At 39.8% G+C, this 22,119-nt stretch overlaps 2 pseudogenes; both read left to right on the top strand.

Annotated features, from left to right (window-relative positions):
* The first annotated feature begins 4,916 nt into the window (after positions 1 to 4,916).
* Positions 4,917 to 5,035, top strand: LOC120593083 (uncharacterized; annotated as a pseudogene).
* A 1,314-nt stretch (positions 5,036 to 6,349) lies between these two features.
* LOC120592874 (60S ribosomal protein L24-like) lies at positions 6,350 to 13,829 on the top strand (annotated as a pseudogene).
* The last annotated feature ends 8,290 nt before the right edge of the window (positions 13,830 to 22,119 follow it).

The raw sequence follows: 22,119 nt of genomic DNA, 5'->3' as shown, positions 1-22,119 counted from the left end.
GAAAATAGAAATAAATAAATAAATAAATAACAGCTAGAGTAGCAATACTTATACCAGATAAAATGCACTTTAAAATAAAGGCTATAACAAGAGACAAAGAAGGACTCAATTATCCCACTTGTGGGTATTTTTCTGAACAAAAGCAAAACACTACTTCAAAGGAATATGTACATCCATATGTTCATTGCAGCCTTATTTACAATAGCCAAGACATGGAGGCAACTTGGGTGTCCATCAATAGGTGAATGAATAAAGAAGAGGTGGTACATATATAGAATGGAATATTACTCAGCTATAAAAATGAATGAAACCATTCAACAACATGGATGGACCTGGAAAGTATTATGCTAAGTGAAATAAGTCAGAGAAAGACAAATGCCATATGATTGCACTTACATGTGGAATCTAAAGAACAAAATAAATAAAACAGAAACAAACTGATACAGAGAACATTTCGATGGTTGCCAGGTGGGAGGAGGTTGGGGAGTAGGTGGAAAAGGAGAAGAGATTAATAAGTACAAATTGGTAGTTACAAAATAGTCATGGGGATGTAAAGTACAGCATAATGAATGTAGTCAATAATATTGTCATAATAACTATGTACGATGTCAGGTAGGTACTAGATTTATTGGAGTAATCACTTTCTAAGTTATATAAATGTCTAATCACCATGTTGTACACCTGAAACTAATATCATATTGTATGCCAACTGTAATTGTAAAAATTTTTAATTATTGAAAAATTAATTTTTTTAAAAAGTGCATAGATTGGAGAGCTGATTTAACAATTCCTGACCAGAACAGCATGGATGGAGGTTAGCAGAGTGAAGGAAGGGTGAAGAAGCCAATGCTTGCACAGCTGAAAAGGAAAATAAATGCAATCACCGAGAAAACCAGGACAGAGGGCTGGAGGTAAAGATATGAATTCTGGATAGAGATAGGACATCTGAGGTGCTGTTATGGAAGCATGTTGGCAGTACAAGTCTGGAGCTCAAGGAAAGAGATGGGTAGAGACGATGATCTGGGAGTCATAAGTGGTCATCAAAGCCATTTCTGGTCACCCAGGGATAGATGAACTCATCCAGGGAGAGGGTATAGGGAAGAGGGCTTGGAACAGAACTCTGAGAGGCACCACATCTAACTGGGAAAAGAGAGAGAAGTGCTTGTAGGCAGACCACCAAAGAGCATCCAGGGAGGTAGGAGGAAAACCAGGAAGTTGTAACACAGAAACCAAGTATTGCTTTTGTTACATAAAGGGAGTAGGCAACAAAGAAAGCCTTGTTTCTTATTCCTGATTCCTCCTTCTCTTCCTTCCCCTCCCACTGAAGAACAGCCTGCAGGACCCTGGGAGGAGACCTAGTCTAAGACTAAGACTGGTGGAACTGGTCCTGCATTGCCCCATATATTGCCCAAGCTGCCTCAACCAAGTGCTTGCTGGTGTTGCTACTGGTCATGAAGTAAAACTGGATGATGAAAGAATAGGCAGAAAAAAATATGTTTACAGCATAGTCCCTCTAAATCAGCTAAGGGTTTTACCAGTATCTTGGTAAAGTGAGACTGGAAGTTAATTCAAAGACCACGGTGACCATTATTCTAGTTAGATGTGTGTACATTGCGTAGTTAGCTATTCAGTTCATCAGCCCTGGTTATTGACTGCCTACCATACAATAGGTGGAAACTGAAATCAAATTTCCTGTCTCTTCACTAGCCTGTGAGTACAAAAGGGACTATAGGAAGGATAATTAACCACATTTCAAGGTCCTCCAACCTCTTAAAGCCTCATCCAGGTATCACCCCAGGCCCTCCCAGGTCTCTCTCTATCCCTTTCCTTCTTTCCCTCTCTCAGTATCTCTCTTTCTTCTCCCTTTCTCCTCCTCCTCCTCTCTCTCTTCTCCCTCCTCTCCTTCTCGTCTTCCCCCTCTTCTCCTTCTTCCTCCTCTTTCTTCTCTTTCACCACACCCCGCCTACTACCTACAGCCCAGGCCACCTTCTGGCTTCCAGGTGAATCCAGAGATAACCCGCCCTGCTTTCTCACTGCCTACGATGTCCTTGATAACGAGGCCACTCTCTTCCTCCCTTCACAATTCTTTGAAGACACTGAAAGGAGCAGGGGCTCAACCTAGAGAACGTTCTTCTCCCTGACCTGTGCATCCATGCACATCAGCCCTCGGGAAAACAGTTCCTTAACTTCCCCTGACAGCCCCTCTCTGCCAGGACACAGGTCCCAAGAACCACTCCCTGAGAGACAGAGTGCACGGTCCCCATACAGCAGGATCCTCACAGTCCTGAGAATCGACCCATTCCGTGTCCTGGGACAGAATCTAAAAGCGTGGAAACTGGGAGACTGGGTTGTGGCAGAAACTTGACTTTCAATCTCTTTGTACTACCGACTGTTACCATGTAAGGAAAGAATACAGATAATACGTTTGATTTTTTTGTTTTTAAGAGAATTCTAAGTAAAAAGTTTGCCAAGGGCACAGAACTAGCTGGAAAACGGTGAGGAATGAAAGGAGCTCAGTATTGCCAAGCTTTCCGCAGCTGTGCCCAACACACTCCACAGCCACTCTCTTGTTACAGGAGCCCTGGCCTGAGAATAGCCGGGGTGCCATGGCCTCACATTCCTGAGGGCGTCCCTCTTCCCTCCCAGGGGCTGGGGCGGAGGTCGTGAACTCAGCCCAAAGCCCATCTCTGCCGCAACGCGGGGCTGCAGGGGCGCAGCTGCGCATGGCACTCGTTCAAGAAGCTGGCGCATGATTTCCCCAAGTCTGCGCCCAGGGAAGGAGAGGGCGCCTCCCGCGATGTCTGACTTCCCCGCACCTTTTTTCGTGCCTTCGCCCTGGAGGCCCTGTCTCACAGCCTGGGAGAGGACCTGGAGCATGCGGTGGACCCGCCCCTCCTGAGTCGCCTCTGCCCTCAGGGCCTGGCGCGACACCAGATTCGGGAGGTGGAACCTGACCCTTGGAAGAAGTGTCCCGCGTTTCGCAAGGATGTCCAGGGCGAGGCCCCTGTGCTGCCGTGCGTCCTTCTCCCACAACTGCCGGTTCCAGGGCTGACTGGCTCTTGCTATTCAGAGGTTCATACGGCTGAAATGAGGACGGAGATGGATGAATCATTGGTGGATTGACTGATTCATTGTAGTCATTCATACATGCAATAAATATTTCTCTAGCGCCTTCTGAGCACTGGGGAGGAATCCGTGAACAAAGCAATGATTTCCACGTTCGCAGACTTGGGGTGGGAGGTGGTTGGAAAGGAAAATAAACAATAAAATTTTAAGATTATATGTTGATGTTTAGCCCTAAGTAACCTAAACCACCTCCTCCCACACACTACTAAAAGCAAAATTTCTTTGACAAATTGCTTTTCAGTATGCGCCAAGGGAACCAGCAAGTGGCAAAAGTATGCTGATACAGGAAGGGTACCTGCCCGAAGAGCTGTGCCACTGGGAAACATAATGCTTACGAAAGCAGCAACATTTTTTTCACTCATGAAACATCATTTATATTAATTATTAGGGCTTCTTAGAATTTTCTAAGTGCCCCTCCCCCTTTTAGCCGCTAATTTTTGAAAAGTAAGAGAGAAGGGCAGTTTCATTCCAGGAGACCATAAAAACACTTTTGCCCTTTTGTTTATCAGTCAGTTCCCAGCAGGATGGTTGAGATACCAGATGTGATGACATCAGTCAAACGTAAAAGCACACATCTGAGGCAAATGCTAGAGATACATGATTGTCCTAAATGGGAATAACAAGGCTTAGTGCCCCGACAATGGTGCCCAGTGTGTCTAAGTAAGGGAGAAACGTGAATGAATAACAAAAGAGATCAAAACCAGAGGATAAAATCGACTCCAAGTAGGCCCTCGCCAGTCATTTTCCTTAGGCTGCAAAGCAGAATAGTTTGCTCTGTATTTAGTTTGAGGACTTTTTTTTTTTGGAAATTGACACTACCTGCTCATTTATGTGGCAGCCTGTGCAAGGCCTACATTCACACACAGAATTTATATGCAGACAAAAGAAAATACCATGATTTATCTGTGCACAGGGTCAAGTTCAGAAAATTTCTATCCATGGTCCTACCAAACTCAGTACCCTCTTTTTATAACAAATACTTTGTAAAGCCCTTTTACCATCTTGAAATGAAGTTCACAGATAATATAATCTACCTACACACATAACTGTGTAAACTATATGTAGGTACAGATATAGACATTGCTATAATACTTGTTGATGCCTTCCATCCAAAGATGTCAGGAACATACTTGTAGTTGAACAAGTTGAATTTATTGCTCATCGCAAGAAGGGAGAACGCATGCCACAGGGGTGGAAAGAACTTAGAGGATTTAGGTTTATGTCAGGTGACCTTCCGGGGGGATTCGTGGAAGCAGTGCTTTGCCTTGGATTGGATGCTGTCAAGAAGTGAGAATTGTTCTGTTCTTAGGTATTTTAATAAACATTACCCAGGAGGAAGGCAGACTAGAGCAAGGCTAAAGCTATCACAAAGAAGCAGTAGTCATCTGTATTAGCCAAGATAGGGAGATGTTTTGTCATTTCTGGGGTTTGGAGCGTGTTCACATTTTGTGTTCAGACATGATTACAGAGCACTCTTGTTTTTATCTGGATCCATCAAGGGCACAGAATGGCTGTGCCTGATACTGCTGTTCTGTGAAACTGTTTCTGTGCAACAGAATAACGCAACGCCGAGCGGTGAGTGCCAGTCTGGCTCTCAGGTGTCAAGGATTGCTTTTCTCTTTCTCACATCCTAGCTAAAATAAAAAGGAGAGATAAAAATGATCAATAATAAAATGATATACATTTCCATGTGTAAATGCTCCAGCAAAATTATAATAGAATACATATTAGAGTCCGATAATTCCACCTTTTTAAATGAGTCAGTTTGGATTTAAAAGTGAGAATATTGGGTCTATAGCCATGCCACCCTGAACATGCCCAGTCTTATCTGATCTCAGACACTAAACAGGGTCAGGCCTGGTTAGTACTTGGATGGGAGACCACCAAGGAAGACCAGGTGCTATAGGCATAAAATAAATAAATAAATAATAAAAGTAAGAATATTGGAAGTGTTTCCTTACAATGAATACAAAACAATGAGAAAGGTTCCAATTAATATCAGAATTAAAATCCATTTTAAGATATAACACACCAGGCTCATTTATTATATGATAAGAGAAAGAAGAGATAACCTTAATGGAAACATGAATAACATGTTAAGCAAATTATAGGCTATCAAGGAAGAAAATATAAGGAAGAACAATATTCTCAGAACAGCATTGGGCTTAATTTTAAAAGTAGTGATGAAAGAATTCCTTTTATATGACATGGAACAAGGTAGTGATGAAATATCTCAGAAATCATATTTCCTGTCCTGAAATTTCAATATCTATTCAAGGCATGCATACTAATACTTAAAAAGACCTTAAAGATCATATATAATAAACTGCAAGATAATGCATATTTTAATATAATGAGATTTGCTCCAGGCCCCTGACCAGCCCCGGTTCCCAATCCTGAGTCAAACTGAGGTAGACTAAAAGGACAATAAGACTTACCCTACAGGATGATTGTTATGACTAGAGAGACTGTTTGGGACATATATGGTTCATGGTGCTTTACAAGCTAGCCATTGTCATGATTTTGGTCTGTGTATGCACGCACAAGCACACACTAAAACAGAGAGAGAGGATGTTTGTTGCTTGGGCTTCCATAATTGCATGGAAGGCACTCGATTGATGTGTGTGGTCATGTTTGTAGGAGAGCCCTAGGCAATGCTGTTGCAGGCTTTAGACAGTGCAGGCTGGTATTGAGGGGTAAATGGGGGTTGGACATAACTGAATTGGGACTTGCTCAGTTTGATATATGGACAGTTGAGTACAACAAGCTTCAATATATTTACCTTTGTGCCTTTTTCAGTAGTACAGACCTCCTGAAAAATGGTAGGTTTGGGGGAGGGGTTTTTTTGTGTTTTTTTTTTTATTAACATCACAAAAATGCAACCCTACACTTTACATGGATGAGTTTTGGACCCTATTTATTTTATTGTGGCCTGAGGTTATTTTGTTTCATCAGGTGGTGAATAGAGGCTGGATTGGAAGAGAATACAAGAAGTCTTAGAGAAGTTAGGCCTTAAAAGGTAGACCACATGGGACTGTATCAGAGTAGCAGTAAAAATCTCGTAAAACAGCAAGGAATCCAAAATGAATAAAATAACACACAATTGTCACAAAATGTTTTTCTCCACATTGTTCTAAACATCTGGTGCTAATTTTTTTAATGGCCTACAAACCTTTTAAACGGCCAGCAAATTATAGCTGAGGCTCAATCTGTGGTGCATACGATGACTTTGGGCAAGGGTATTCTTTTTCTATGAAATCATGTTCAAGGGCTTCGAATACTGCCAGCGTCTTTGTACCCATTGTCGAAGATTTTGAAAATAAATACCCATCACGGCTTTGTTTGTTCCTGAACCTTACCATGGTAAGCAGAGAGCTTCCTTGGCCCACAGGGGCTCACGACACAGCCAATACTCCACAGTTCTCACCATCTCTTCAATTTTTCTCAGAACAGTATCATCAGAATTCAGAATAAAAAAAATAATTTCAGTGGGCTTTTTTCCTGTCATCATTCTAATAACCTATTGTTCACCGGTAATTGGAGTTTTTACTACAATGTGTTGCTTACCCTATTTTGTAAGCATTTATATTATTTCAAAAGAAAACACCAACAACTTTACCTTCTACTCAAAGACATTTTTTAATGTTCAGTGAAAATCGTAGTTTTCAGACTTTTCCTTTAAATCTCGGAAATATAATATGCTGTCAACTTTATAAATGTATTTCATTGTAAAATCTTCATTTTATCTTGATGGGGTCAGTGTTTATTTAAAAAGAACTGCAGAGTTACCACGTTGGCAACTGTTCACATGTGGGCAGTTATAAATCCAAATTTTCAATGTTCAGCTGAATATTGTTGACCTTTTGCATTTCACATTTTGTCATATAGGCTAAATCAATATATTTCTATGTAAATGTAGAATCACCGTGAAGATGACAGTTAAAATTCAGAGGAATTTAGTGACCCCGATAATACAAGAGGATTGCCATAGTGACTCTTTCAAAATGGTGACCTGTTGGTAAAGTTTTAAATAAAACAGAACTCTCTTTCCTTGATGTACACAGTTAGTAAGCACCTAGGAAATTTGGTGCTTACTAACCTTGCCAAAAAATAACAACTTTGCATTCATTTGTAAAATGGAATTACAGTAGTCTCTCCCCCTTATCTTTGGTTTTGCTTTCTGTGGTTTCATTTACCTATGGTCGACCTCGGTTCAAAAATATTAAATGGAAAATTCCAGAAATAAACAATTTATATGTTATAAATTACATGCCATTCTGAGTAGTGTGATGAAATCTCTTAGTCATTCTACTCCAACCCACCAGGGACATGAATCAAACCTTTATTCAGTATATCTACAATGTATATGCTACTCACCTCTAGTCACTTAGTTATCTTGAGTTACATTTGAGGCCTCAAACATTACTGTAAGGCCCTTGAAAGGTCCTCTGACCAGCCCATTAGTCTCAATTATCAGATTGGCTATCAGAGAGAGAAAGACCACGTTTACATAACTTTTATTACAGGATATTGTTATAATTGCTCTATTTTATTTTTAGTTATTGATGGTAATCTCTTACTGTGCCTGATTTATAAGTTAAATTTTATGTTAGATATGTATATATAGCAAAAAATATAGCATATTAGGGTTCTGTTCTATCTGTGGTCTCAAGCACCCACTGGAGGTCTTGGAACATACCCCCACAGATAAAAGGGTACTACTGTAGTTCTGGGCTCAAATAATTACAAGCAGATTTTTTTACCTACATAATTCTAAGTTCAGTTAGATTCTAGAATTGGATCATTATAAACAGCTTTTCCACTTGTATTTGAAAATCCTGAGACACAGAAGAGAAATCTTTGTCACACCAGTGAGGCCCCACAAAATGCCAGCAATAACCCCTATTCATTGTGACAAAAAAACAAAAACAAAACGAATTTCCAAAATACTCCTGGTACCCTTGGGAGTAGTATTGCCATGCAGAGAACCACTAATTTTTATAAAGTTACAGTCACACATCTGTGCTTTACAATCTAAGTTACACCTGATTAAATAAAAATATAGTTACGCAAACATAATAAGGGCTGTTTTAAAAACTTTGTGTGGCTCGGGCCCTTACTTTAGAGGCCCTACCTTAATTATATCAAGCATATTAAAATGCACTCTCATCCTACAGTAAATAAACTAATAGCCAAACCTGCTATGTGCCAGGCACCATACAATACCATTCAGTGAGTGTTGTATTTTACAACACCCTCTGAAGTAGGCGCTATTATTAGTCCTATTTTACAGAGGAGGAACAGGTACAGAGAAGTTCAGTGACTTGCCCAATTCACACAGCTAGTAAGTGATGGAGCCAAAATACAAAGCAAGGCACTCTGATGCCAACATAATGTAGCTTGTACAACTCTTGTAGAGTTTCTATTTCAAGACAATTTAAGATATCATTTATGAGTTAGTTGAGTTGCAGAGGACTTAACCTTTGTCAATTTCAGTTGTGGAGTTTATGTTTTGTAATTTGAGCCAATCATTTAACTTGAGGTCTCAAACATTATTGTAAGGCCCTTGAAAGGCCCCCAGGTCCTCCAGGACCAAGCCTGAACTGTCTAAAGCCTACAATAGCACCTTCCAGGCTATCAGAAAGACTCACACCTTCTCTCTCTTGTTTTCAGTGTGTGTGCGTACATGCAAGTTGCATGCAGGTGTGTGTGTGGTAGGTATAAACAATGACAATGGTTAGCTTCAAAAGCACTGTGAACTACGCAATCATTTATCTCTAATTGCACCCATCCTGCAGGATAAGCATAATTATCTCAATTTATGGATGAGGAAACTGGTGTCAGAAGTATCAAGTGACTTGCCCAATGTTACACATAGCCTGAGAAAAGACAGAACTAATTCATTCCTGGTCCTTATGACTCCAAAGCCTCTGCCCCTCCCCTACCTTGGATGACTCAGTATCAACCCCTTGAGGCTTTTCCGTCTCATTGCCTAACACTCCCTCCCCAGTAAGGGAACCTCAGCAGGTTTCTAATTGTCCTGCCACTCAGATCCCATCAGCAAGATATCGCAGCCATTGATTCTTTCCCTACAGCCACTGTCATCCCATTTTAAAGCCAGAGTAAGCCATCAGGCTCTTATTAGAGCACAGCTAACGACAGATGTTGTTATGAATGGGGAACCCCAGAGGATGATTTTCTCAGTGCCGGACTCTCCTGCTCTTCTTTACTTGGGCACTAAAGTCACCCATCACTTCTGACCATACTTTCCTCTTAGAGACCCCTCCCCCACAACCTTGGAGGCCATGACTGCACCAAGTTGCCGGCATCCTTGTTATCTGGACCCCAGAGGACCCAAAGCATGGGGACAGATGTTTATCAACTGGTTCCCCTCTCTTGAGACTGAGACAGACTCCACTGGCCCTTCACCTGGAGGTCTCAGAGAATGAGGCTGAAACAGCCAAATTTTATTTGGCACGTGGTAAAGTAGAGAAGGAAGAAAGTGAAGACACAGACACAGAGAAGCAAACAAGAGAGACCTTGCAGAGCCAGAGAGAGGGAGCGCGCATGTGCACCAAACAAGAGAAGGAAACTTGGGCCTTGCCTTTCTAGTCCTAAAATCCTCCTGAGGTCTCCTACCCTTCCTATCCTTAAGGCTTTGTGAAATCTGCCAGTCTCCTTCCAATAAAGTCTTTCCTTTTTTTAAAAAAAAAGTATATAAATATAGTTGGTATACAATCTTATATTGGTTATATTAGTCTCAGATGTACAATATAGTGATTCTACATTTTTGTACCTTACAATGTGATCACTCCACTAATTCTAGTAACATCTGTCACTGCAAACTTATCATAATATTATTGACTATATTCCTCTTCCCCATTTCACCCATGCCCCCACCCCATCCCTTCTGGTAACCAGCCTTTGGTCTCTGTTTCTATGAGTCTGTTTTTGTTTTGTTTTGCTTTGCTTTTTAGATTCCACATGTAAGTGAAATTATACAGTATTTGTCTTTCTCTCCCTGACTTACTTCACTTAGCATAATACCCTATAAATCCATCCAGATTATCATAAATGGCAAATTTCCATTCTTTTTTTATTGCTGCATAATAGGCCATTGTATATATAAATAAATCCTCACTTAATTACATATAATATATATAACACACATATATATATAAAATAAATCCTCATTTATATGATTAACTAATCTATGACAAAGGAGGTAAAATATGATTAACTAATCTATGACAGTGGAGTAATGACAGTCTCTTCAACAAATGGTGTTGGGAAAACTGGATAGATACATACAAGAAAAAAATGAAATTGGACCGCTCTCTTACACCATATACAAAAATAAACTCAAAATGGGTTACAGACTTAAATGTAAGGCCTGGAACCATAAAAGTCCTAGAAGAAAACATAGAAAGTAAACTATTTGACATTAGTCTAAGTAATATCTTTTTGTACATATCCTTTCAAGCAAGGGAAACAAAAACAAAAACAAATATATGAGACCACAACAAACTAAAAGTTTCTGCACAGTGAAAGAAACCATCAACAAAACAAAAAGGTGACCCACTGAATGGGAGAATATATTTACAAGTGATATAGCTGATAAGAAGTTGATATCCAAAATATATAAGAAACTCATACAGCTCAATAACAAAAAAAATAAACAATCTGATTGAAAAATGGGCTGAGGGCATGAAAAGGTATTTCTCCAAAAAAGACAAACAGATGGTCAACAGACATAGGAAAAGATGTTCAACATCACTAATCATCAGGGAAATGCAAATCAAAACCACAATGAGATACTACCTCACCCCAGTCAGAATGGCTATTATCAAAAAATCATGGCTATTAACAAACAACATGTGTTGGAGAGAATATGGGGAAAAGGGAACCTTTGTGCATCATTGGTAGGACTGCAAACTGGTGCAGCCCCTGTGGAAAATAGATGTACCAAAACTGAAAATGGATGTATCATATCATATTACAAGAAAATGAAAACACTAATTTGAAAAAGTATGTGCATCTCTTATGTTCATTGCAGCATGTATAATAGCTAAGATATGGAAGATATGGAAACAACCTAGGTGTTCATCAATGGATGAACGAATAAATTCCTTGCTTAAAACCAAAATTCCCTGCATCACCTGCTGAGCTTCCCTGCAGCCCTAGGTGCCGAATCCCTGGACAGAGCAAAAAGGACCAGCTGATTAATCCCAGTCCCACCTCACTCACCCACCTCCACACCCAAGATCTGGCAGGGCGTGGCACTAAAGTGAAAGCCTGTCACCTGTTCATCTCTGAGTCACAACTGCTTATCCTCAGGGTCTTACCTAGGATACTGGAATCACAGACTCTCAAGTATGTGCTAAATCTAGACCTGCTATGGCCCCAGCCTCCTGTGCTCTAGCTCAGCCCTGTCCATTGAGAGGCTGGATCTGCTCCCTCAGGTCCTCTTTTCCATGCTCTGAAGACTCTGAAACTCAGCAGTTACTCAAATGACTCAAATCCTACCCTAGTCCACCCACTGTGTGGTACCTCTCAGTTCAGAGGTTTATCTACTATTTATCTGAGTTTGCTGGGCCCACACAATGGAGCATCACACACAGCCAGTAAAGCAGTGGTGGCCTGATGATCTGAGGATATATTCATAAATCTACATTATGAAGACTAGGTATGTAGATATGCTCGTAACCAGACGTGTTTTCATAGGAAACAGTCCAGTAAGCATCATGGCTGATATTTCTTTCTGTTTTTTTTGTTTTTTTTTTTTTTTTTTTTTTTTTTTGGGGGGAGGTTGTTTGTTTGTTTTGCTTAAACATTGTTCTGGTTTTACCACTCACTACTACATAGATGAATCTCACAAAGACAATTTTTTTTTTAAAGTCACCAATGAGTAGATACTATATAACTCCATATATGTGAAATTCAAACACAGGGAAACCAATCTATGATGACTGGAGTCAGAATAGTGGAAATTTCTGTGCTCACTGGGAAGGGAATTAGGGACCCTTCTAGGGTGCTGGTAATGTTCTCTCTTTATCTGGGGGGATGAGCATATGGGTTTATACATATGCAAAACTTTGTCAAGCAGTACCCTTAAGATTAGTGCACTTAACTGCTTGTAAATTGTCCTTCAATTAAAAAGTACAAAAATTATTATGGGTTCTTCCCTTCCCCAAGAGTACTCCCTGGGAAAGGGGGAGGAGGTGGATATATTTTCACCTTGCTGATCTGTCTTCCTGAATTCCTTGGTCCCTTTTCTTCCTTCCTGTGCCTGCAATTTTCCATTCTGGACACTTGGTTTGGTGCTGAGGGCTACCAAATGGAATTAAAATACTTTTAATTGAGGGACTCCAAGTTCTGTGTTCCATGTGCCACTCATCAAGTTATTGCCTCTCAATTCCAAGTTTATTGCTCTATGATAATTGAGCTGGACCCTAAAATATTTCTCCTTTGCCAGGGGGCTGAATGTTAAGCCTCTCAGTAGTGGGTACTGGAAGGAGGCTGGAGAAGGAAGGGGCTCAACTTTCAGGTTCCAGATGCTTCCCTGGACGGCCTCCTGCAGATGAGACTTCTGCAGCACCTGGACCAGCTGCATACAGTTTTTGTAGCACACAGCAGCCAGCAGTGTGCTACAATTCTCCATGAGTAGTTCCTCTGCCCAATACTTGCACTCCAGGTACTGTTTCTCAATGAGTCCTGCTGGCACAACACCTCAGTAGACCTCACCATCCGGGGATCCCTGGCCACACCTTCTTCAGTGAGGTCTGGATCGCAGCTCTGTGGAGGAAGACTCTTTCACAGATTTGTTCCTTCTTTGGGTGCTCTACATCAGCTCTAGGGGTTGGGGCAGCTCCCTATGTCTGCTGCTCCTATATGTATTCGAGTCTTCTCCACCAGTCACTAATCAACTTTCCTTTACCCCAATCCCCTGTTATAGTTAATAATTCTTTATATTAAACTTTCCCTGTCCAAGTCACTGTGTGGTTTCTGTCTCCTGATTGGACCTTAACTAATAATTCCCCTTGTGGGATCTAGGTGTGTGCGGCCTGCAGATAGAAGTAGTAACTGTCTGAGTAAGTGATGCACTGAGGCAGAGGCTCTGCTGCCAAATCGCTGCGTGATCCTGGCATCTCAGTCCATTCAGGTTGCTATAACAAAACATCATAGACTAGGTGACTTAACCAGCATTTATTCTTTTCTCGGCAGCTGTAGCCACAAAGGTCAAGCTGTATATTTTCAGTGGGTACAAGATCTACCCTGGATATGGGAGGTGCCACACCAGCACCAACAGGAAGGTTTTCCAATTTCTTAATGCAAAAAGCAAGTCAGCATTCCTTTCCAAGAGGAATACTCTACAGATAAACTGGACTGTCCTTTATAGAAGAAAGTACAAAAAGGGACAGTCAGAAGAAATTCAAAAGAAAAGAACCCGCCATGCAGTCAAATTCCAGAGGGCCGTCGCCAGTGCATCTCTTGCTGATATAATGGCCAAGAGGAATCAGAAACCTGAAGTTGGGAAGGCTCAATGAGAACAAGCTATCAGGGCTGCCAAGGAAGCTAAAAAGGCTAAGCAAGCATCTAAGACAGCAATGGCCACTGCCAAGATTCTCACAAAGGCAGCATCTAAACAAAAGATCGTGAAGCCTGTGAAGGTTTCTGCTCCCTGGGTTGGTAGAAAACGCTAAGTTGGCTGATGAAAATTTTAAGTAAAAATCTGACTATAACAAAACAAAACAAAACAAAAAAGCCCCGGCATTTATTTCTCACAGTTATGGAGTCTGGAAGCCTGAGACCAGGGTGCCAGTATGGCTGGGTTCTAGGTGAAGGCCCTATTCCTGGTTTTCAGACTGCTGTCTTCTCTTTGTGTCCTCATAAGGCATAAAGAGGGCAAGAGAGCTCCACCTTCATAACCTAATACCATCATATTAGGGGTTAGGATTTCAATGTGTGAATTTTAGAGTGGACACAAACCATCAGTCCATATATTGAGAAAGTCACTTTTCCCCTCTGGCCTCGGTTTCTCCTGAGGTAAAATGGGGAATGTGTTCCCTTATCTTCTTCTAACTTCACAGAGATGTTGTGGAGAATAAAGCAAAACCACTGTGAGTGCCTTTGTGGAAAGGTTCTACTAACATTCCTGGAGCTCTTTTTTGTCACTTAACCACAATGACAGCTTTACCTTTAACACCCACCAGCTCAGTATCACTGGCTCATAAATTTGACTGTTAGGTAAACTGAGGCCTCGGCATTAATCGCCACTTCTCCCACTGCAGGGAGGAAGAAAATGGGTGGAGGAATGCAAGAAGGTCTAGAGGCTTTTAGCAGTGAGCAGTGGTAGCTGGACCTCTGGAAAATTCAAGGGAAGAGCAGATTTTAAGATCTACACTCAGATTAAGCTAATAGTAGGGGTTCACTTAGCATCAAATTGTGACACTGTTTCCCAGCACATGTTTGACAGTGACAAGTGCTGAAGTGTGATGCTCTTGTACAGGATCTCTGCACTGCACAACTCCAGGTGGCACCACGCATGTCATAGTTTTGCAAATGGCACTCCCTGGTGGTACGCAATACATAACCTATGCAGCCATATGCAGTAGCCCTGCCCAATTGAGTGAGCCTGCCTGAGGGCCTAGCCATAAGTCCCCAGCAGACTATCTTCTCCAGGGTCCTGAAGAGAAGGTCCTCCAAGCAAATGAATGACACAGAGAACTTGAGACAAGGCTCCAGGGGCCACAGAACAGTCATACTGGTTTCTACCTTACTGTCCTTTGCCATCCAAAAGAAAACATACCTTCTCTGACTTCCTTCCCTGCTCATAGTTCTTCCACCAGTACCACAGTCTTCAAGCTAACAAAATTCCTTACCTACTATCATGATGTATCACACATCATCACTTCAGAACAAGAAACCCATCTTATGGCAAAGGAAGCGTGAAGGACATGTGATCACAGGATCTACTGATCTTACTGTGTTCTTCAGTACCCGAAAGCAAATGGGCTAAGAGAACATTAGAATAGCCTGTTAAACTCTCATTTAAGGCACCAGCATAGGGACAATACCCTGTGGACTTAAAGTGCATCCTCTAAGATGAGGTTTAAGCACTGACCAATGAGTGATATATAGTGTTGTTTCCTCAGCAGATGTTTGACATGGGTCCGGGAACCAAAAGTTGGAAATAGGATCGACCCCTTTCACCATTGCTCCTGGTGTCCCACTTTCAGACTGCATTTCCTGTGCCTACAGTCTTGCGCTTGGATGTATTAGAAGGCCTGGCTTCTGTAGTGGGGGAAGAAGGAGGAAACATCTGACATAAGGGGTCTACTAAACTTCAAGCTACACCTACTACCTAGACTCTTGGAAATCCTATGCCAATGGATCAATAAGCAAAGATTTCTGGCAGAGGATGATAATTGATTTTGGTTATCAGAAGAGCTAGGGTTGCATATGATGACGGCACAAAGTACTGTGACCAAAACTCAGAGGTCTCATGCCCAGGGATAATGATGAGCAAGCAATTACTGTAACCACTGTTCGACAAGGGCAAGGTAGCTAAGGCTCAGATCTTTGGGGATAAAGAACAAGATCTCCCCCAAGGGCAACCAACCCACACCAATCAAAGTTCTGGCGGATGGAGAGGGAAATCTATAATGGTGATGGGAGAAAGAGATGACAAATGCCAATTTCAGCTTTAGGACAGCTGCAGCAGTGAGGACCATAGCTTGTTCTACTAACACTCTTGTATTACATTCTTGCAGAAATTGTAGCTGACCGCCTTCTTGGTGGGGACTCCATGGTAGACCGGACTTGATAGAAGGCAAAAGCAAATCTGAGTGACACCAGGAGCTCTCTTGTGCACCACTTCAAATCCTCTTGGCCACATCTTTTACTCCAGCCACTGCTGTGGCAACCAGTTTTGCATAGTCTTCAACCAGTCCTTTGTCTGTGCAACCTGACAGTGCCTTGCCTTGGGCCCAGTGCTACATACATGTAGTTTTGTCCCAAAATATAGGGAGATTTAAGGCTCACAGTGCTATTCTTAGAGTCTAAGCCTTAGATCAGCTGGAAAATAGAAGACAAAAGATAAATTCTTCCTCTTTCATCCCCCAAGCAGACAGTTCTAAGATGCATTCATGAGGGATCCAGGAGGACTGACTGCCATGGTCTAGCATCCAAAACAAAACACTGTGAGGATAGGGCTCAGCTCAGCCAAGACTGTAAGGAGGACAGGGAGTCTCTGCTGAGATCTTAGCCATGGCTTTGCCTTGGTGTTTTCTCAGTATGTTCTACCTCCTTTTCTCAATATCTCTGTGAGTTTATGAGCAAAGCATGCTGGACTTTAACAGGTGGTCTGTGAAAAAAAAAAATGGAAGAAGCTATAACAACACATCTCTCTAAATATCTAATAGTATAAGTTCTCACCACCCCCCATACACGCAAACTAATAAGAATGTAGAAATCTGAACAATAAAATTAAAAACTTGACTTAATTGATGACAGAATACATATTATTTTCAAGTACACGTGAAATATATTAAAACTGACAGCATACTATGCCATAACAGGTGCTTTAGCAAATTTCAAGGGATTTAAATTATTCAGAATATTCAGAGTATAGTTCTCTAACTATAGTGGAATTAAGCTAAAAAATTCAGTAACAAAAAAAAGTAACTGAAATATTTCCAATTGCCTGAAAACAAAATAATGTACTTTTAAATAATCTATGAGTCAAAGAAAAACTACCTTAGAAATTAAAAAATATTTCAAACAATAATAATGAAGATATAACACCAAAATTTGTGTAATGCAGCTAAAGCAGTGCTTAGAGGTAAATATATAGGCTGGAATGCATAAATAAGAAAAGAAGAAAGGCTAAAAAACAATAATCTAAGTTTTTATCTCAAAAGACTAGTAAAAAGACAGCTAAATAAGAGAGAAAATAGAATATAAGAACAGAAATCAATAAAACAGTAAAAGAGAGAAAATCAACAAAGCCAAGGAAGGATTGGTTCAAAGAAGAGATCAGTAAACTCCTGGTAAGACTGATCAAGAAAAAAGAGAAAGAACACAAACACGCAAAATACCAATGTCAGGAATAAGAAGGGGGAAATCACTACAGATCCTATAAACATTAAGAGATAATAAGAGAATATTGTAAACAACTTTATATCAATATAGTTTGCAATTTGGATAAATTGGACAACTTCCTCACAAAATTTACCAGAGCTAAAAGAAGAAATTTTTAAAAATCAAAGAGTGTGGTAGCTTTTTAAGAAATTGTATTTGGCATTTAAATTTTCCAACCATTTGGGCCATGATAGAGTAACTAGTACTGGACTAGCCCTCCTGCTATAAATAACCATAAAACTAGACAAAACGTATAAGGAAACTTTTTAAAGATATTGGGACAACAGGTAGTTCAGAACTGTGATCCCTAAGAAAAGCACCCATGTGAGCTCCATGATTATTTGGCTTTCTTCCTGAAGACTCTTTATAGACCACAGTACACAGAGGTAGAGCCCAAGCAGAGAACAGTGGCCTTATTGAGCTGAGAAGGCAGAAATTAGATTTTAGGCCTGCTGAGGTAGCTGAAATCTGTGAGGCAGGGTACTGATAATGAAAGCTACACAGAAAAAGGGCTTCAAACCTGTATAGGGGATCCCCTTGAGTCTTTCGCTGAATACTCAACTGAGCATGGACAGATAAGCAAAGCCTAGCAGAGGACAGCTATTGAGGAGTTGGGAGCTGCACAGATTCCAGAGGTCTCACAGTACTTAGAGACATAGAAGTTCGAATCAAGCATTGTGGCTGAACAATTTGAAATTCATTTGAAGCCTCAGAAAAGGCCACATCTTAGGAACAGAGCTATTCTAGCCCTAAAGTAAGAAATAGTCTAGACCAGTCCTAACGAAGCTTAAAACAATCCTTAAAGAAAACGAATCAAAGCGATTCACCAATAAATAGATTGCCTGTTAAAACAAACCTCAACGACCTTTAAAGGAAACTACCTAATTTCAACAACATAGCATGTATTATGTACAGCCTACAATCAAAACTCAACTGATCGGTGGAGTAGTAGTAAAATGCGATTCAAAATCAGTGGGGGAAATACAGTTAAGGGAAACAAACCCAGACATGATAGAGATGTTGGAATTAACAGACACAGACTTTAAAACAGCCATTATAAAAATATTTAAGGATTGAAAGGGAAAAAACTGAACGAAGTGAGTTAACGAATGGGGAAATTCAGTAGATAAATGGAAACTAATAAAAATGATCAAATGAAAATTTTAGAATTGAAAAATACAATATCAGAAATTAAAATTTTACTAAATGGTTTAAGGGCAGATTAGACACTGCAGGAAAAAAAGATTGGTGAACTTGAAAGCAGGTCCATAGAACTATCCAAAGTGAATTACGAAGAGAAAATAAAAAAGATGGCAAAAAAAATGAACAGAGCCTTGGTGATCTGTAGGACAATATTAAGTAGTCTAATATTTATATAATTGAAGTCCCAAAAGGAAAAGTGTGATGTTATAGCATGAAAAAATATATTTGAAGAAATAATGGCTGAAACATTTTAAACACTTTAGATATAATGAAAAAATATCACTATAGATTTAAAAAGCTCAAATGCTATAAACCAAAGGTAAATAGAAAAATATTAAAAGCAGAGAAAAAATGAAACTGAATGAAAAAAAATTAAACAATGATAAAACATTAACTTCTTATCAGAAATAATGTAAACCAGAATGCAATAGAACGTCTTTAAAATACTGAAGGGAGGAAAACTGCTAACCTATAACTACAGTTCACCCAATGAAAGTATCCTCCAACAATAAAAGCAACCACTAAAAGGAACCAGAGCTCCTCAGAGAAAGAGCTGATTCCAGGACTAGAACATGAAAAGTATAAGATGAACCTGGGACATCTCGTAGAGCCAGCAAGTTCTGACAAATGTAGAAGGAGTGGTTAATTTTGAAAATCACTGTTTTACAACCATCATAGTAATGATGGTTCAGGAAAATGGGTTCTAAATATAAATGGGAGAAAATTTTATAAGGACCAGGAAATTTACATGGCCTTAAAATTTGTCCCCAAAGATGGCTTATTAATTGCAAGAGGAAAATGAGGTGATAAAGAAGACAACACCTTGACTGGGTAATCCAAATCAATATCACCTATGATGGGCAGGTGAGCATTGTGTACCTCTGAATGTGATGCCCTGAAAAGCAGACAATGTCCCTTTTATAATATTACTGCCCACGATGTATAAGCTGAATCTAATCATAAGGAAAGAAGTATCTCCTCCTAATGAGATGCAATCTTAAGTGCACAAAATTACCTAGGAGGTGTACTTGCCAAAAATGTTTAACCTGTTTATAATATAATCAGATGAATCAGATAAATCCAGAATGTAGAACATTCAATTAGATAACTAGCCCGAGCTCTTCAAAACGTCAGCATAATGAGAAACTACCGAAAAAGGGAGTAAGGGGGAACTGTTCTAGGTTAAAAGAGACTAAGGAAACATAATAACTAACTGTAATATGTGCCTCTTGAATGCCCCTACTATCCTGAATCCCACAAAAATGCTATTAAAGAAAATTTGGGCACAAATGGGAGAATTTAAATATGAACTAAATATTAGAAAATATTGAATTAATAGTAAGTGTTTGGAATGTGATAATGATCTTGTTGCATATAGGAGAATGTTCTTATTAAAGAAAATATATGCTGAAGTACTTAGTAGTGAAATGTCATGTCTGCAATTACTTTCAATTGACTCGGGAAAAACAATAAACTAGAAAGACAAAAAGTTAATGTGCAAAATGTTAAAGATTGATGATTAGTAAAAGGGTATCTGAATAGTCAATGCACTACCCTTTTAATTTATATATGTTTGAATATTTTTTAATTAAAAGTTAAGAGAAAAATACAATAAAAATAATGACCTTAGAGAAAACAAGGATAACTCAGGGAATAAGAGAAAATTTAAAAATAAACATATAATATCTTTGGAGAAATTTGAGAAGCTATTACAAGTATAGAAAAGAACAGAATACTATAAAATCAGAAAAGTTAGCAAACAAGATAGCACTCTTAGAAATTAAAAATATGATTACTGAAAAAATTTTAATAGAAGGATCAGTGATAAGAAAATAGATTTAAAAGACAAAATACGAAATGTAAGAGGAACGATAAGAGCTGTAGAGAATTAATCCAAAACTCCGACATCTGAGTAGTAGTCTTAGGAACTAGAGACAGAATCATACTGGAGGAAATTTCCCAGAGCCAAAGAACATTTACTTTTCACCCAAGATCCTAGAACAGTGAATTAAAAATAACTCTATCAAGGCATACTTACATCTCATCGTGGAAGTTCAAGATGCTAGGGGTACAGAGATTGTTGAAAGATTCAATTAAAAGTGTTAAAAAATAAATAAAAGAAACCTCATTTAAAATGGAGTCAGGAAGCCTCAAAGGGGGAGCTTTTACGCACTGTCACCCAGACCCCAAACAGGAGAACATACCACAGCAAGAGGAAAGAAGAATCTCTTCTTGTCCAGCAAAATACCTGAATGGTCACCTGAACCTCTTTAGCTGGTAGCCTTCAGGTTGGTCTCCTGGTTACAGTCCAGTGGATGAGAAATTGCCACACTCAGCTGCCATCACCACCTTGATCTTTTCAGGCAGCCCTTCCCAACTTACTCTTTTTCATCTACAAAGGCAAGCCCCTCTCCTCTGTTCTTCAGACTTGCCTGTGGTTTGCCATAGTTTGCTTGTCCTAAACTGCAATTCTTCTACTATTTCCAAATAAACCCATTTTGCTGGTAAAATAAAAGGCTCTTTAGGTTTTTAATGTCGACAAGAGATATAAACAAGCGCTCTAATCTGTCACCTACAAAGGACCAAGGGTCAAGTAAGATTCTAAACATTTTTACCATACAGCTTGATACTGGGAGCCTCTGAAGGAGTATGCCTCATAACCGGAGGCCTTGGCAGCTGGAGGCTGGGCCCCCATCCCAGCAAAACCATTATACTTTGCCCAATACTGTAGGTACTGGCATATCTTTCTTTGTCACAAGAAAGTGAGTAGTTACCTGAGAACAAGAATGCCAACTTATTTATCTTTATGTCCTCCCTCTTCTTTAAGTCCTACAATGAATAGGCAACGTTCTTTTAAATAAGCTCCCATCAGTCTGTCTCTCTTTATCTCATTATTTCCTTCCTTCCTGTTTCAGTCTCCTTCTTTCTCTGTTCATGTGTTCATCCTGGAAACACTGATCAAGACCTCAATGTGCTAGGTCAGAGGTTATCAAACGAACAAAGACTAGTGCTGTGTTCCAGGAGTTCACAGCTGTGCGGAGAGTGACCACTCGCAGGGCCCCGGCTCTCCTGGGAGCCTGGCAGTCTTCCTCTGCAAATCACAGCACAGAGTCCAGACGTATCTACACAATAGTTTAATGCTCCCTGTTCTTAAACTTGAGTTAAATGTCAATTAAATTTTTCTGTTTTCCTAGTTTAAGAATTTAGCTGGTTTTAACTTATGGCATTTTCTAAAGGGTCAGTGGCTCCTGAGGGAAGAAAACTTTTTTCCTTAGTATTGTTAAAATCAAAAGTGAATGGAGACCAGCCTCTACGGTTTCTTGAGCAGACAAAACCAGCTTAGTCATTAATTTAGCTTAATTACTGAAGCACTGCCTTCTCGCTATAGAAGCTGCTTTACAAAAATGTTCCTCTGAGCCTCATTTTATGTTTTGGTATGAGTGCTTTCAGTTCGCAATTTTTTTGATGTGTACACAATATTTTTTCACTAATTACTACTTTAAAAAAAAACTAAAAAAAAAACAAAAAGTGATTTATACAAAAAATTGTGAGAAAAATAATTACTACTTCAGTGATTCATTGGTTTTACTTCGGCTATTTCTGAACCTCTGACAATATAATCCAGGTAGAATTCATATGTACCCTCCA

This window comes from Pteropus medius, unplaced genomic scaffold, assembly GCF_902729225.1.
Source record: "Pteropus medius unplaced genomic scaffold, Ma_sr-lr_union100, whole genome shotgun sequence".
Classification (NCBI taxonomy): domain Eukaryota; kingdom Metazoa; phylum Chordata; class Mammalia; order Chiroptera; family Pteropodidae; genus Pteropus; species Pteropus medius.
The sequence above is the reverse complement of the archived record's forward strand: the minus strand, read 5'-3'. Positions and strand labels throughout refer to the sequence as shown.